Raw genomic sequence first — 18431 nt, 5'->3', positions numbered from 1 at the left:
AAAAAGAAAAAGGAGTATCTTGGTTTATTGAATTCATCTCAACTATCAATGCCATCAAAAAAGATAAGTAGGCAGAAACATCACTGGATGCAGCTGTTCAACAAAGGGCAAATAAACTGAACACTCATCAAAACTTATCTTCTATTCTCCCATTCCAGCAGTGAAAACAGTACCTACAATGAAAGTTACTATAGGAAAAAGGAGAGAGCTTTTTTAAAAAAAAAAAAAAAATCAAGTAATAACTAGCAATCTCATTAAGACCTAAGATAATAATAATATAGGGGGGAAAAATGCTGCCATGAGAGTACAAATTAGATGGAGGAAAAATAATGATTTTGAAAACAAAAAGAAAAAAAATTACACTGAGGTTTTGGTTATTTTTAAGACTTGAATTTTCAAAATCAAAGGCTCCCCAAATGTCTGGCAAGATTACTAGTGGAAGGAGAATATAAAACTTAGTATCTACAACTTATCATAGTAAAATTTTTTTAGTTTAGCCAAACTGGTTTGGCTCAGTGGATAGAGCGTTGGCCTGTGGACTAAAGGGTCCCAGGTTCGATTCCGGTAAAGGGCATGTACCTTGGTTGCGGGCACATCCCCGGTGGGAGGTGTGCAGGAGGCAGCTGGTCGATGTTTCTCTCTCATCGATGTTTCTAACTCTCTATCCCTCTCCCTTCCTCTCTGTAAAAAATCAATAAAATATATTTTTAAAAAATTTTTTTAGTTTAAAAGATAAAAATAAAATGTTATAAAAATAAAAGGTGGAAAGAAACAATTACCTAAAAAGGTATTCAAATTTTTATCCACAATGCTAACTTTAATCAGACAACAATATTTATCAAATATTTTACACACAATTCTATATGCTAGAAACAATGAAATAACATTTATAGAGTTCTGAGAGAAAAGAATTAACCCAAAAAATTAACCCTATGCCCAGGTAAACTCTCATGTGTGTGGGGAAAATACAAATTTAGATATGCAAAAATTCAGAGAATATACTACATATATCTCTTTCTGAAAAAAAAAAGTATTAAGTAAATACTCCAAGGAAATTGAATTCCAATCAGAAAAAAAGAACTAAAAAAAGAAATAATTTAAAGAAACATCTATCAACAATAAAATCTACAAAATAGAAATAAATGTATTTTGTTAATACAGCTAAGAAAGCAGAAAAGACTAGAGAAGGGGAACATTTGCAACATGACAAATACAATAAGTCCTTAAAGAAAAATTAACAAGGGAAAACAGAAGAGTTAACAATAGCAATAAAATTCTAAATACTGAAAAACATATAAATAAGTAGTAAAGGACTTTGCAGACCCAAGAAAACAATACCAGACAGTGGGTAAAGCTGAGAACTAACCCATTTTACACTTTGAATCTTCAAAAGGATTAGGAACTGGCAGCACCATGTGACTCTAAAATGGGAAAGGAGTAGAAAGCTAAAATAAAGCGAAATTTGGAAAAAGCTGCTTGAGTTGGTCAGAGACTAAGATTCCCATGCCTATTCTATGCTAGGTAACTGCTGTTCCCCCACCACAGCAGAAAATCTGGAGATTTATTCTCTACAGAGGGTAAAACAGAATCCCTGAAATAGGGGATACCAGACACAGCTGAGAGAGTGGGTACTTAAAGATAACAATCAGAGACGTTCATTGCAGCATTGTTTATAAAAATCACAAAATTAAAAATAACTAAATGTCCACCAAAAAACAAATTATAGTATTTTCATTCAATTAAATATTATTCAATTTTTACAATAATATAGTATAAACAATTTATTAATAGGAAGATATCCAAGAGGTATTAAATGAAAAACCAGAAAACAAACGGTAGATATATCAGGTTTTACTATCTCGGGCTACAACTACTGATGAAAATAAAGAAGAGAAGGATAGACAGACATGGACTCATACTAACTCATGTAAAAAGTCAATCATACACACACAAAAATGTTTATAGTGATTGCTGGCTAGCCGTAGGTCAGTATTTCTTAAAATGTCCTTGGATCACTATGGCCTCCACACTGGCATACTGTACTTCCTTATCATAGCAAAAGCAAATAACTTGTATTTGGATGTAACAAGAATTACAATCTCTTTGCTTTTAGACCACACTATTATAAAACTTCATAAAAAATGGCATGAAGCCATGAAAATTTTGAAATTCTCAAAGCAAGTGACTTCTGTGGTAAACTGAGTTTTTCCTGAACAAACTTAAAATAATAAACTTGAGCCAGTACAAAATTGATGAATGTTGACACTAACGGTGGAGAAGAAACTAAAATAAAATAGATATTACTCAGTGTTGTACTACTCATATCAACCCATAGGTACCCAATCACACCACTGCAGAAAAGCTTTTAACAAAGTTAATGCTATAAACATAACACTCAGAGAATGAAGAATTATGCTATTAGATGTCACTCATACTTTATAAATTCATGCTATAAGAGAAGTGATTTTTTTTTTGTTTATTTAATAATTAATTTGTGAGCCATGATGTTACCTAAAAAACTAGGGAAGGGAACTGGGCCACCAGAACGGCAGCTATGCATGCAGTGTTGTTATACATATAAAAAGTTACATGTATTTTAAATTGCTAAAAGAATAAGAAATAGTGAAAATTATAACATCAGTCTATTTTTTTTCTATATACTACACAAATAGCAAGTATAATGTTGAACTTTTTGCATTAAATAAGCATACCATTCTTTTTTCTTTATCCTCACCCGAGGATATTATTCACTGATTTTTGAGGGAGAGAGAAACATCTATGTGAGAGGGAAACTTTGATCAGTTGCCTCTCATACACGCCCCGATCAGGGATCAAACCTGCAATCTAGGTATGTGCTTTGACTGGGAATTGAACCTGCAGCCTATTTGGTGTACAGGACAATGCTTCAACCAACTGAGCCACTTGTTTGGAGCTAAGCATATCATTCTTTAATGAAGTTCTGGTTGTGTTCTGACAAAATTTTATTTAGAATTCTCTTTTTTGATGCTTTAAGAGTTATTATTTCACCTGCTCTGGAATAGTTCACTAAACATGAGAATTGCCCACTTCTTAAAACTGCACAGACTGTACCAACAAAACCATGTGGAGTTTGATACTTCTGTGGAGTTAAGGCCTCACAACCTGACATATTATTCTACAGTTTCTGGGCTCTTCAAGTTTGCTAGAGTCACTTTTGGCAATTTATCGTTTCCTTAAAAATAATCAATTTCCTTCACATTTTCTAAGTATACGCCCATAATCACTTTTTATATTCTAACCTCAAATGAAAGCACAACATATAGATATACAGCAGTATCACTTAAATGTCCATGAATGGGAAAATGATTAAATTATAGAACATACATATGAAAACATTATTAAAAAGTATGTGTATTGAAATTACTTAGAAAGATGTTGATTCCAAATATTTTTGTTTTTAAAAAAGTAAGTTGCCAATTAAGGCAAGTAATGCATTTTTTAAATTAGGAGGAAAGATCTTCATTTTTATATCAAGAGGAAAGGTACATAGGGTATTTTTATGTAAACAAAGACAAATCTATAAAAAGATATCCTCCAAACTACTGAAAACAGGTTGTTGTTGTTTTTTAAAGGAATGACACCATGGCATAGCAAAAAACAAACCAAAACAGGGAGAAAATCATCAGCTCTTCTGGGTACCTTGATTGAAACCAAAAGGGTAATGTCACCACCACAAGTCTTTACATACTGAGGCCTGCCTGTGCACTCCTGCCCCTGAATTCTAGGAAATTCTGTTTCCTTAAAATAATCCCCATTTTTCAGCTTACACTATCTTAAACTAGCTTAAGCTAGTTCTCTTGTAACCAAAGGCTCTTAAGACATTATGTTGATAGATCAATGTTAACTGTGTCTACTTCATAGAAAAGATGATGCTTTAAAGAGTAGTGGGACTTAAATATGTAAGAAAGGAGCAAAGCTACCTGGACCAGAAAAACAGAACAAAGAAATGTTGGGCCTTAGCTGGTTTGGTTCAGTGTCAACCTTAGTATAAATAGGTTCAGTCAGCATTCGGACTGAAAGGTCCCAGGTTCAATTCTGATCAAGGGCATGTACATTGGTTGCGGGCACATCACCAGTAGGAGGTGTGCAGGAAGCAGCTGATCGATGTTTCTAACTCTCTATCCCTCTCTCTTCCTCTCTGTAAAAAATCAATAAAAATATATTTTTTAAAAAAGAAAAAGAAATGTTGGAAGAAAAGCACGTTTCTCATCCAACTGGTGTTGCTCAGAGGTTGAGCATCAACCTAAGAACCAGGAGGTCACAGTTGGATTCCCAGTCAGGGCACATGCCCAGGTTTCAGGCTTAATCCTCAGTAGGGGGCATGCAGGAGGCAGTTGATCAATGATTCTTTCTCATTACTGATGTTTCTCTCTCTCTCGCTCTCTTTTCCTCTCTGAAATTAATAAAAATATATATTGAAATTTTTTCAAAAGCATTTTTCTTACTGCACTGTAGGATCTAGATCAAAGAGAGAATGGATAATAAGGATTTAAATGAGAACAGACTACAGAGAATAGAGCTAAACTTGAAATAAAAGGAACCACTGTTAGTTCTCAAGCAGAGAGAAGTTACAAAAGCATTATTTTAGAAATATTAGAATGGTACTAAAAAATCAAGCAAGATACAGTGTAGAAAGAGTGTAAAAATGAAAGTGAAAAAATTGGGGGACTAAGCGACAATCTAAATAAAACGTGAGGATCCAGACAACTGGCAGTGTTCGCATAGATTAGGAATTCCACCGCAGGTACAGAGAATTTTAAAAAGTCAATTCCCAAGTAAAATGCAAGGACAAGAAAGAAATAATCTGTCCAAAGTGAAATAAAGACCACTGAATTCTGTACGGGAAGGAGAAAGATTAACTTTATCTCTCATTTGTTCTTCTGTTTGTCATTTTGCTGTGGCAGTGATGTAGGAGAATAGGCAGATTTTACTTACAATTTTGAACACCAGGTACGGGGGAGAGGGTCAACAGATTTATTGCTCCTTGATTAGGAGAACATGTAATGCATTTCCTCTCAATTTTCTGTTGAATTTTTCTCTGGCTCTACAAAAACCCTATCTCTATGGATAAAACTAATTCCATTCTCCAGGCTTCCCCATATATATGGCACTACAATTCCAAGAAAAGAAAGTGCTAACACTCTGAGCATAGCATGTCTAATATGTTTGGAGAGTAGCAAGTTGCCAAACCCCAAAATCAAGAGTTTTCTTCTTCTTATTTCCCTATTATTCCATAAGCAATCCTGGCAATTCTATCTCCAAAATATATTTTGAATTCTTCTCTCCAATTTTGATTAAAATACTAGTCTTGCTAACTGGCATTCCATGTTTCCCCCTTACCCACCATCATCTCCTGACTCCATTCTCCACACAAGAGCAAAAGTAATCTTAATATAAATAGGTCAGTGTTTCCCCTGCTTAAAACTCCTTAGTGGCTTCCCAAGGAACTTCAAATAAAACTTAATCTCTTGTCAAGGCCTGCAAGAAACAGTGACATCTGGTCTGGGACCTTTCTATTCCATTTCATCTCACACCACTCTCTCCATCTGTAAATACTCCAGTAAGCTACCAAAGATAGTCTCTAGTTCCTCAAATGCTCTTTTCATATCTCAGGCCTTTGCACCTGCTGTTCTCTGCTTGAAATATTCTTTCTCCCATTCTTCATAAAGCTAGATCCTTCTCATCTTTTAGGTCTCAGCTCAAATGTTACTGCCTCAGTAAGGTCTCCTCCAACCTATAAATCATCCCCTCCTCAAACAGGAAAAAAATTCTCTATTTTAGTCTTTGTAATTTTTTTTTTTTTTGGTAATTTTTTCTGGCAATATCTTATTTATCGTCTCTACCACTGAAACAAAAGCTGCATAAGCATAAGGCCCACATCTGTCATGTTCTTTGCTATATCACCAGCACCTAGCATAGTGCTGGGCTTGTAGCTAGCAGCAAATCTGTACCAGTCTTTGTTCAAGTACTGGAACAAAAGACAAAAATCCCTCCCCTGAAAGAGCTAACATTTTACTGAGTATTTAGATAATAAACAAAGTAAATTATGTAATACTAGGGGCCTGGTGCACGAAATTCGTGCACTGGGTGTGTGGGGGGGAGGGGAGTGTCCCTCAGCCCAGCCTGCCCCCTCTCACATACTGGGAGCCCTCAGGCGTTGACCCCCATCACCCTCCGATCGCCTGATCGGCCCCTTGCCCAGGCCTGACACCTCTACCAGAGGTGTCAGGCTTGGACAGGGGACCCCCATCTCCCCCCGATCACTGGCTCTGGCCCCCGCCCAGGTCTGAGGCCTCTGGCCCAGGAATCATGCCTGGGCAGGGGACCCCCATCTCCCTCTGATCGCTTGCTCCACCCCCCGCCCAAGCCTGACGCCTCTGACCCAGGCTTCAGGCCTGGGCAAGGGGACCATCATATCCCCCCAATCCCCGGCTCCGCCCCCCACCCAGGCCTGATGCCTCGGCCAGAGGAGTTGACCCTCATCACCCTCCGATCACCAATCACCGGATCGGCCCCTTGACCAGGCCTGAGGCCTCCGGCAGAGGTGTCAGGCCTGGGCAGGGGACCCCCAGCTCCCCGCGGTTGCAGGCTCCGCCCCTGCCCAGGCCTAATGCCTCTGGCCTAGGCGTCCGGCCCGGGCAGCGGGGACCTGCAGTGGCAGCGGGGGGCGCCGCGATCGTGAGCTCCGCTTTAGGCCCAGGCAAGGGACCCTTAGCTCCTGGGACTGCCAGCTTCGACCGTGCCCAGCTCCCATCGCTGGCTCCACCCCTACTTCCTACTATCACTGGCCAGGGCGGCAAAGGCGCCTGATTCTCCGATCATGGCTGGGGGGCAGGGCAAAGGCGGCCCCGGGGCTGCCTTTGCCCTGCCCCCCAGCTCTTAGCTCCCCCCTGGGTTTCAGATCACTGTCAGTGGCAGGGGGCTTCTTCCTGCTTTCCCTTTCGCCTCCCTGCATTGTGCCTACATATGCAAATTAGCCGCCATCTTGTTGGCAGTTAACTGCCAATCTTAGTTGACAGTTAACTGCCAATCTTAGTTGGCAGTTAATTTGCATATAGCCCTGATTAGCCAATGAAAAAGGTATCGCCGTACGCCAATTACCATTTTTCTCTTTTATTAGTGTAGATATTCAAAGGTGACACGAGCTATAGAAAAATATAAAGGATAGACTAGGCAGAACGAGAAAGTTGACATTTTAATAATCTTATTTTTTTTAATGTTATTGATTTTAGAGAGGGAGGTTGAGAGAGAGAGAGAGAGAGAGAGAGAGAGAGAGAGAGAGAGAGAGAGAGACTGATTTGTTGTTCCGCTTATTTTATGCATTCATTTGTTGATTCTTGTATGTGCCCAAGCCGGGGAATAAACCAGCAACCTTGGTGGACAACGCTCTAACCAACTGAGCTATCCAGCCAGGGTTTGAAAGTTGCCATTTTAAATACTAAGTCAGGGAGACAATCACTTGAAAAGGTCTTATTTGAGCCAAGACCTTAAGGAGCTGAAGGAGAAATCATTCCAAGAAAAGAAATAGTAAGTGCTAACACTCTGAGGGTAGAGTGCCTAACATGTTTGGAGAGTAGCAAGACTGGAACAGAAAGCACCAGAAGAAAAGGAATACATGAAGTCAAAGAACTAACAATGGGACTAAAACAAGGCTTGATGGCCTTATTTAGTTTTACTATAAACGAAATGGGAAGCTACTGGAGCATTTGGGATAGAGAAGTAACATGAGCCAAATTATTTTGTTAAAGAGATCACTTTGGCTACTAAGTTAAGAACAGAGTATTTGGGAGGAAGCTAAGAGTAGAAGGAAGTAGACCAGCTTGGAGATTATTATACTGCAATTACCCAGGTAGAGAGGATGGTGTCTTTTTGGAGACAAATAAGGCATGATCACTCTCTCTATATATTTTGAAGACAGAGTCTATGGGATTTCCTGAAAGATTAAATTTGGTATATGAAAGAAACATGTCAAGAATAATTTTGAAAGTTCTACCTTAGCAACTAGAAAAAATCAGTTGCAAATTTACTATTTGTATAGAAAGCCTGGTGGGAGTAGTTGGTTTGATAAGTACATTATCAGTAGCAAATTTACTATTAGGATAAAAGCCTGGTGGGAGTAGTAGGTTTGATAAGTATACTAAGAGTTGAGTTTAACCATGAAGATTTTGAAATACCTAGTTGATAATCAAGTGGAAATGTCGAATGTGTAGCTGAGTATAAAATACAGAGATCTAGGTGTAAGATAAAATTTTTGGAGTCACTAATGTGTCTACATTTTTCTGTGTGTATACATTTAGTATATAGAACTGAATGAAATCACCAAGGGAGAAGTAAACAGAGAAGTTCAAGGCTTGAGCCTGTACTGTAACATTTAGAGGAAACAGATGAGAAAGAACCAGCTAGCAAGACTAAAAGGAATGACCAGTGAGACTATAGGTAAGTCAGGAGATTGGATCCTGAAAGTTAAGTGGAGAAATTATTTCCAGGATCAGGAATTGATCAACTCTGTCAAGTAGGATGAGGACTGAGAATTTACCACTGGACTTAATAATTTTCAACTCTACACTTTCTTTAATTATTCTCTGTGGTTATCAAAACCCACTTCATTAAGTCAAAATCTATTTGAAGTTATACCTCCTTTAAGAAACCTTCCTAGACTAGGCCAGCCCTAACTAATTTCCTACCTATCAAAACTCATTTAAAATCCATACTATACAAGTATGCATTCACTTACCAGTTATAGCTGTTTATATTGTACTAGAGGCCCGATGCACAAAATTCGTGCAAGAGTAGGCCTTCCTTCCCCTGGCTGCTGGCAGTGAATTCCCTCTGGCACCTAGGAACCGGGCTTCCCTCGCAGCCCTGGCTTTGTCCGGAAGGTTGTCTGAAAGGACGTCCGGAAGGATGTCCAGTCTAATTAGCATATTGCGCTTGTATTATTATAGATTTCACATATATTAATCTGGATACCTCGACTAAACTATAAGCACTTTGAAGATCAATAACTTATTCCTAGATATTACTAAGCACAGCACTGGTTATTCTCAACACATGCTTGTTGATTTGTGTAACTTAAGTATACAAAAATGTACTATATTAGAGCAAGTCTACCATCCACTCAGCCTAGTATGTATATTCCTTACTAACCAGGCAGTTGCATATACTTGTACATAGTAGACAATAATTATTAGGTTGATCAAAGGAAGGACTGCATGCCTGCATAAGTGACGAATGAATAAAGGCATCTTTTGTAAGGTGGAGGAAAAGGGCAAATTGTAGATGGATGTAAATGATTAACTTGGAGTTACAGGTCATAAATTCATTCTGCAGCAATCCAATTAAAACTAATTTATATACAGAATTTTAGCCCAAGGGACTGGGAAGGACACCAGGATAGCTCGCAACATTAAAAGATAAACACTGATATCTCATAGCCATAGTCCCTAACTGAAATTAGCACTATTTCATCCATCTTCCATTTCTATATGGCTCCACTTTTTCGTACTACAGATGAGGTTCTCATACATGTAGGAATGTCACTATCACCCTCCCAAATTAACAACTTTAGAGAGAAGAGAGCATTTTTCTCCTTGCACTCATGTAACAACCTCAAAGGATTCTGATTTGGTCTGTAGGCAATCACTGTTACAACAGGAATGAATAGGCTTGGGTTATAAAACTACAAGACTGGCTGATAGCCCACCAACCACTCACAATAGGAAAGAGATGGTTTCCCAAAATGATGATATCCTGAGTTGACAAAAACTGTAGATAGATAGATAGATAGATAGATAGATAGATAGATCTTCTACTACACAAAACCTCCAACAACCCAATTTTAATTGGTGTCGATTTTACATTTTGAAATTTGACTTTTAAAAGCCAGTATTTGTTTTCAGCTTTGGCTATGACCATTTCTTGAAATGAGACCCAGGTGAAACCCACTTAATTTTCTTAAGCTTCAAAGTTTCAAGTCATGCACCTTCATTCTAATATTCATGCAGTCATACCAATTACAATTTTAAATTTTTAGTTTCTTTGCTCTGTTTTTGAAGGTGGAATAATCCAAATCATTTTGGTCAGTCATTGTATAGTAGCCTCTTGTTTACTTCATTATATTTGAAATTTTCATCCTTTTTTTTTCCCCCAATCCTCACCAGAGGATGTGTCGTTGTGGGTTTTTGTTTTAGTTTTTTATTGATTTGAGAGAAAGAGGCAAGGAGAGAGAATAACATTGATCGGTCGTGTCCTGTACACTCCCCGACTGGGGATTGATCCCGAAGCCTGGATATGTGCCCTGACCAGAATCGAACCCACCACCATTTGGTGCATGGGACAATGCTCCAACAAACTGAGCCACCCCGCCAGGGCTGAAGCTTTCATTCTTCATCATATTACTTTTTCTGAGTAGTTTGGATCAATCGTAGCAAAGAAAATTCTTAGCACTCTGAACTTATTGTCTCTACTCCTGACTAACACAGTACCCATGTGAATTTCATGTGGTAAGAGGTTAGACAAACATTATGTAGAAAGAAATTATGCAGGTAAATGAACATAAATGATAACCTGGTATCTCAATTCAGCTCTGTTACTCTCTACTCAGGGTAGTTGCTAGAATTAACTTATAATAAAGTTAAAAAATTCATGCTTTGTGGAAATGACTCTGAAAAGAAAGACATCTACGGTAAAGTTCATAGAACTAAAGTAATAAGTTAGTATTGTCTACTTCAGCTATTTTAGTAATTACATACATACTCTTAATCCTAATTTAGGGTTATGCTTAAGTGTACACTTATTGCATTTGGTGAGGGGAATTATGACACTGTGATATCACAAGAACAAACAGCAAGAGACTCATGTTTAAAGACAGTTGTATTTCAGGTTTTTGTTTTGTTGCAGTGGGTTTTTTATAAGGCTACAATATTTTCCACTGAGTTTTAAAAGATTTCCTTAGAATATCATGGATCTGTCGGCAGATTTTTCCCATTCTTTTTGTCCACACAAAGATATTCAGATGATTGTCTCCAGGAAACCAGTCATAACTCTATAGTGATTCCCAAGTCCCTTTTCTGACTCATAATGTAGATGCCATTAATCATACTAGACAATCTTTCTTCAGATGCATTACTTTGTGCTAACTACAGAAAACCACAAACATTCTCCTAGCCATCTATATAGCTTCAAAACATCTTCCTAACATATTTATCATCATCATTTATTACTCAAAAGCTCTTAATGCCATCGTTATATTTAGAAGGATAATATGGTTAAAATCATCTTTAGATCTCTAATGAAATGCTAAATAATAAACAATAACACAAAAAACTACTTTTTCTGCTCATATTAAAATGAAAAACCCTGTATAATATTTAAGCCAAAAATAAAATTGTAACTTATGGAAACTCACAAATACATAACTATATTATTTTGTCTAAGATTAAAACATATTAACTTACTACTTAATAGACTATGTAATACTTCAATCTTTACCATACCTCTTTCTTCAAGGAACAAAAGGCACACAATTTAATGCCTGGACAAAGCCATAATCAGGAACAGTGATCACAAGAGATGGTATCTGGAAATAAAGATGAAGATTTTAAAACTATGACTGCAAAAACTATTAGTAAAATATTTTATACTGTCAATTCAATTATGCTACTATTCAACTTAAGTATATAAATTTAGAAGAAAAATAAACTTCTCTGCATTTACACAAATAACCTATCATATCTACCCACTGACAATGTCATGAATTTACAAAAGTCAGAAAATTCAAAGCTTAAAGGGAAGCTTAGACTCAAACTAATTCAATATCCTCATTTATTACAAGATAGGGAAAATGAGTCTTACACAAAGTCACAAAGCTAGAACTAAAATTTGGATCTAATTCCAATCCTGCTATCCTACCACAATGCTATCTCTTAATACACACTTCTGGTATCTAACACCCCATGAAAATTGCTCACTGCATGAAGCCAATATACCAGATACAGAGCTAATATATTCATAGCCTACACACCTGGGATCAGATAATAAAAATTTCAACTTCATTAAAAATTTTTCTTCTGTGTATAGTGCTCTGCCAAAAAAACTTATAGGAGGGTACCTAAAGGAAACTGGGCAAGACTCAAGTATTTTATCATTAAAAAACAGAAAGTTGTATTAAGTGATCTAAAGTGCACAATGCTTCAATAACAACAGCTCCAAAAAGAAAAGTAAACAATGAAAGTACATTAAAGGGCATGTGTAAAACATATTTTAAAGTCAACCTGTCTGTACATTTATACTAAAATATGTTCTCTCTGGTATGTCTCAAAATATAAAAACCTTTGTCATCACATTTACCAGCGAGGATAGGATAGGACAGGACAGGATTTGAAGTGTAATGATTAAAAACCTCAAGCATTTAAAAAGCTCACATGCTATCAATGTGCACAGTAGGTATTCATTGTGGTTACTGTCCTTTAATTCTTCCATAAAACCAGATATAAAGTGCTCTGAATTGATGTTTATGCTTACTTTGATGGCAACTATAAGGAACAATTTGATTGTGCAAAACAGGTTGTTAGATACCTGTATTTTATCCCTTTCTCCCCTTTTGTTAATAATTTTTTAGAGTATGGGCTCATATTATTTATGAGAATTTTAACAAAAATTAACATGACCTACCATGCTTACCCTTCACTATGAAATGCAGTATCTTAAAAATGTTAACACAATGCAATGTCTTTATGCGTCTTTATGAGTTTCGGAAGAATAGTTCTGCTGAAAGACAATGAATCCACTTCTATCGGTTAGCAATTAAATTATGAAAAACGTTAGGGTATTTCACTCAACCAATCGTAATGGTTTCTATCTATTCAACCCGAGGATAATAAGATCAAAGTACAGTCAAATCAGATCTCTTGCTGCATAAAAACCAATTCAACAGTATCAGTAAACAGTTGCTCAAGTTCATAAAATTCATAACCTAGTGGTGTCTTCATGTTTAATCATCAAAGTTCAACATTAACACTTCCTTAAACATTGACTATTTTTGTAGGGTTTTTTAAGCTTTTGATAAATATACCTCACAAACACTAAAAGCCTCCAAATTTAAACCTAAATGAAAACCGAACCTTAACTTTTGCATTTTTAACCTCAAAGCTACCATGTCTGTTTTGTTGGTCTATTTAAGAGTTAGGACATTTTACCTCATATGCACTAACCCTGTATATTTTCAATTACTGTAGCCATCTAGGAAGAGACTATCTACTTGACAATGAAGACACCATGTTAAGAAGAGACTCAAAATGGACCCTACAAGTGAGAAAACCAGTTACAAAGAAATCCGTCTGCCACTGGGTGTGACTGAGGTTTGCAGGGAAGAGCGCCTTTGGCCAACTCCGAGGGAGAACGCGCGCCACGGGACTGAGCATTTCCGCAAGAAAAGACCTCAAATACACAGACTGGACCCACAGCGGGGCCGCCGTCGAGTTGGGGTGCTGTGGGGCTGCGAACCTACAGCTCGGGAGGTGCGGTCCCAGGTACCCCAGCGTCTCCACCGGCGCCGCAGCGCGCCGAGCGGGTGCTTCGAGCGCCGCGCGCCCCGCTTTGCCCCAAACACCGCGCCCGATCCGCCCCTTCCTCCCGGATCCGCGGCCCCTCGGGCGCGCGGAGGCACACGGTGTCGCACGCCGCTGCAGCTCCTGGGCAGCGGGGAAGCGAACGCGCGGGCGGAAAACACGCACGGCTACGGTTAGCGCCGGCCGCCTGCAGGGGAACCAACTGAGAGAACCAACTTCCCCAGAAAAACTTTGCAGCAAGTTAGGCGAAAGCTCTGAATGGCCGGGACTATTTAACAGGCGCTTCCTATCTTGGGGCGGCTCCCCAGCCGGTTCGAGGTGCCCTGGCGCCTCACAAACTCGCCCTTTGCCCCCTGACTGTCCCTTCAGTAGCCTCGGCATCCTATCAAGTCTGGGCGGCCCCGCTCACAGGGAATACCTGTCGTGGTCCCCATTGCCTGCGAGTCCCTGATGGCGGCCATTACACTTCCATCCGGGTATTGCCGAAAGCAGAGCGCCGCGCCACCAGGAGCGCCTGCTGTGGCGGATGGATCCGCGCCGCACCTGGAGCCAGCGGAAGAGGACGGAGGCCGGCAGGGCCCGCGCGGAGCCTGGCGGGACTAGGCCATTGAGCTGGGGTGGCCGCCGACCCCCCAAGTGGCGCGGCTCGCCGCGGTAGTGACGGATCCCCCCTCCTGCTCACCAGTAGCTGGAGAGATCCTACTCCCAATGGGACGAGAGCCAAGCCTCCACCAGAAGCAGGAACTGTCGTACTGGCAAGCCCTGGCTGACTGGGAAGGGTCTCAATCCCGAGGTTTAATCATTTCCGGCTTTGAAAATGGCGTCTCCCCGCCCCTTGTTTCTGAGAGGCAGGTTTTTGCGGCCTTTGCAGCCCATGTCAGCGAAGGAAGATGCTACAAGCGGCTGTGGAAGACATACTGAACTCCAAACATGTACACATTTAATACCTGATCTGAAAACTATCGAAAGTATCCCTCCGCTTGACGACGGGGCTAGACAAAGAGGTCAATATCGTGACTGGGTTTCCCTCCCAAGGAACAGAATGGCTCCTGGTTTCTCTTTGGGGGCATTTCTGAAACGCAACTGACTCATTCACCTCACTTTTTACACAAGTTCTTTTACTTGTAACAGAGATACAAAAAGAACTGACGGGCAGAGAAATATGCTAAAAGATTGAAAGCGAAACCACGATAGAATTGTCTATTTTTTATGCCCCCTTTTTTTTGGAAGTTCACATGGAGTTTATCATTGAAAACGTTGTCTATCATAAGCATTTTTCCTTGTCCCGCCGCCACACCAGCTTTTCTCGGCGCTTCTCCGAAGCGGACCCTGCAGGAGCCGCGTTCGTCCTCGGAGCTTCTCGTCGTGGTGTCTCAGGCCACGGCCTCCTCCGGGAAAGGCGAAGGAGGGGCTCATGAGAGGGTTCGTACATCTTGTGCTCTTACGCCTTCCCCCCAGGAGACCATACAGTTACTCCCTGAAGGAGGCCCTTACGGAATGGGAAACATGTGATGGATTTTATTCTGCATTAAACATCCTCCTCCGGCCCCTTGCTCCAGTCTTCATATCCCCGTACAAGTCAGAGGTACACACATCACAGAAGAAAGAGGGTACGAATTTTTTTCAGTAGCAAACAAAAAATAAAAAGATTGTTGGGAACATGGACAGAGTTGCTTATTCTGTGTGTAGATGTGGTTTTGTTTTACAGATTAAGAAATCGCGCCCCTGCCGAAACCGGTTTGGCTCAGTGGATAGAGCGTCGGCCTGCGGACTGAAGGGTCCCAGGTTCGATTCCGGTCAAGGGCATGTACCTGGGTTGCGGGCACATCCCCAGTGGGGGGTGTGCAGGAGGCAGCTGATCGATGTTTCTCTCTCATCGATGTTTCTAACTCTCTATCTCTCTCTCCCTTCCTCTCTGTAAAAAATCAATAAAATATATATATATAAAAAAGAAAGAAATCGCACCCCTCTGTGCAGTATTCACCTTATAACTTCATTCTCACGTATACAAATACATATAGGCACCTACAAACCTTGAAAATCTGCACATATGGAAGATTATGGAAGAATTAGAATGTTAAAAGAATTGGAGTGGAAAGTTAAACCATAGCTTAAGGAAGGATTCTGGAATATTTTGTGCAAATGGTGATAGTCAAAAACATTTCATCTTGATTACAAACCGTTATCTGCTTTTCAATATGTGATTCATGGACATTGTGCCATAAAGCAAATCACTTCAAGACAGTGAAATTTTCTCCTAAAAATAATACATAGGTGGGAATTACTTTTCACTCTAGATTCACACCTCTGAATTACAGAAAATATCATACCATAAGAGTCACAACAAACATATAAGCATTTTAAAAATGTAAGCACATTCCTAGCCAGTTTGGCTCAGCAGACAGAGTCAGCCTGCGGACTGTAGGGTCTGCAATTCGATTCTGGTCAAGGGCACATGCCAGGGTTTCGGGTTCCACTCCCAGTAGGGGTTGTGCAGGAGGCAGCCGATCAATAATTCTCTCATCTTTGATGCTTCTATCTCTCTCTCCTTCTCCCTTCCTCTTTGAAATCAATAAAAATGTATTTTTAAAAAATGTAAGCATGTTTTAGTTATAGATAGTATATCACAAACATTATATAAATGGTAACTGTTATAATCATAAAGATTTAAATGACATTAATTTTAACAGCAAGAGTCTCTTAAACATGGCTCTCTCCTTTTTACTGAGAAAGTCCAGACTGCCTACCTCCAACAATATAATCAAGTGCCAGAATGTGAAAAAGAGAGATACAAAGAGCTTGGGTGATCTAGCTTCAAGTGGTCACACTGCTTGGTCAAGAATATTATAGATTAAAATAGCTAAGATCTAGAAACAGCCCAAGTGCTCATCAGTAGATGAGTGGAATACTATGCATCAGTAAAAAAAACAAAGTTTTGCATAGAGCAGCGGTTCTCAACCTTGGCTAAACATTAGAATCACCTGGGAATCTTTTTAAAATCCTGATTTCTGGGCCTCATCCTCCAAAAATTCTGTTTCTTTGTTACTAATGTTGTGGCCCCATCCCATAACAAAGAAACAGAATTTCTGGAGGATGAGGCCCAAAAATCAGGATTTTAAAAAGATTCCCAGGTGATTCTAATGTGCAGCCAAGGTTGAGAAACCACTGGCATAGAGGAACCTGGAGAGTATTACGCTAAGCAAAATAAGCCAGTCAGAGAAAAACAAGGATCACATGATCTCACTTACATGTGGAATCTAATGAACAAAATAAACCGATAAACAAAATAGATCCAGAGACATAGAAGCATAGAACAGACTGTGGAATCTCGGAGGGAAGGGAGGAAGGATGGTTGGTGGAAAGTGATCATCTAAAGAATTTGTATGCACATATGCATAACCCCATGGACATAAACAATAGGGTGGTAAAGGCCTGGGGTGGGGGGTAGGGGCAGGGGCGGCTAGAAGGGGTCAATGGGGGGAGAGGGGGACATATGTAATACTTTCAACAATAAAGATTTAATTTTTTTAAAAGAATATTATAGCCCTAGCCAGTTTAGCTCAGTGGATAGAGTGTTGGCCTATGGACTGAAGGGTCCTGGGTTTGATTCTGATCAAGGGCACATGCCTGGGTTGCAGGCTGGGTCTCGAGTGGGGGGCATGCAGGAGGTAGCTAACCAGTGATTCTCTCTCAACATTGATGTTTCTATCTCTCTCTCCCTCTACCTTCCTCTCTGAAATCAATAAAAAAAATAACAAAAAAGAATATTATAGATTGATTCTCCAATCTGTCAGTTGAACATTAATTTCAAGTATTCTCCTTCCCAATGTCCTTTGCATATTTTTAAAACATGCTTTTATTGATTTTAGAGAGAGAGGAAGGGAGAAGGAGAGATAGAAACATCAATGCATCAACATCAATCGGCTCCCTCCTGCACACCCCCTGCTGGAGATTAAGCCTACAACCTGGGCATGATGTGCCCTGACCTGGAATGAAACCATGAGGTGAATGCTCAACCATTGAGCCACACCACCTGAGCTGCAATGTGGTGTGTGTGTTTTTTAATTTAATATCTATTCAGCAGACACTTTCTTGAACATCATTCTGTTCCAGAAACTGTGCCATAAAAAATAAGGCATGATCCCTCAAGGTGTCACCAGTTCAATGGGAGAATTTTAAACCCCAGAAAGATTTAATAATTCAACAAAGCAATTACAAAGGTGGGATTTCAGACACTACAATAGGTGATGGGGAAATTTTTTAAAGTAAGCATCTCTTACAGTTTCCTTGTGGTTCATACTTCCTGGATGATCAAGACTCTGGATATACTGTTATTTTTGTTAAATTTTTATTAAATATAGAGTTACTCTTAGCTCTTTCAGTGGATACTACAGTCAACTGTGAAGAACATTTACACTATATAAACCAGCGGTTCTCAACCTGTGGGTCGCGACCCCTTTGGTGGTCAAACGATCGTTTCACAGGGCTCGCCTAAGACCATCCTGCATATCAGATATTTACATTACGATTCATAACAGTAGCAACATTACAGTTATGAAGTAGCAATGAATATAATTTTATGGTTGGGTCACAACATGAGGAACTGTATTTAAAGGGCCAGAAGGTTGAGAACCATATAAACTATATTGGACTTAAATAGTTTGGGGTACCTTTCCCTGTCCCCAATTACATTAGATTCTTTTCTCTTTTTTTCTGTATTAGGTAGAGCTATTATGTCTCCCAACCTTGGTAGAGTGGCCTAATGTACTAGATGTTCAGTATGGTCAAGTGGGAAAGCCCCAAACACCCAAGCAGGGCACTTGA

General features: G+C 39.5%; 1 protein-coding gene across 4 annotated transcripts in view; it reads right to left on the bottom strand.

The window, feature by feature from the left end:
• ZNF518A (zinc finger protein 518A) overlaps positions 1 to 18431 on the bottom strand; it is a 46783-nt gene that overhangs the window by 12411 nt on the left and 15941 nt on the right. Inside the window, exons 1-3 of one of the 4 annotated variants that reach the window (XM_081104368.1) lie at positions 14026 to 14085; positions 11535 to 11617; positions 1367 to 1421 (exon numbers count right to left, since the gene is read on the bottom strand). The gene's annotated coding sequence lies outside the window, so the exon portion shown is untranslated. Of the gene's footprint in view, positions 1 to 1366; positions 1422 to 11534; positions 11618 to 14025; positions 14089 to 18431 lie in introns of those variants that run through there. The other 3 variants (XM_081104367.1, XM_081104365.1, XM_081104366.1) reach the window with 3 other exon arrangements.

This window comes from Myotis nattereri, assembly GCF_964212035.1.
Source record: "Myotis nattereri genome assembly, chromosome: 13".
NCBI lineage: Eukaryota > Metazoa > Chordata > Mammalia > Chiroptera > Vespertilionidae > Myotis > Myotis nattereri.
This window is presented reverse-complemented; position numbering and strand designations above follow the sequence as displayed.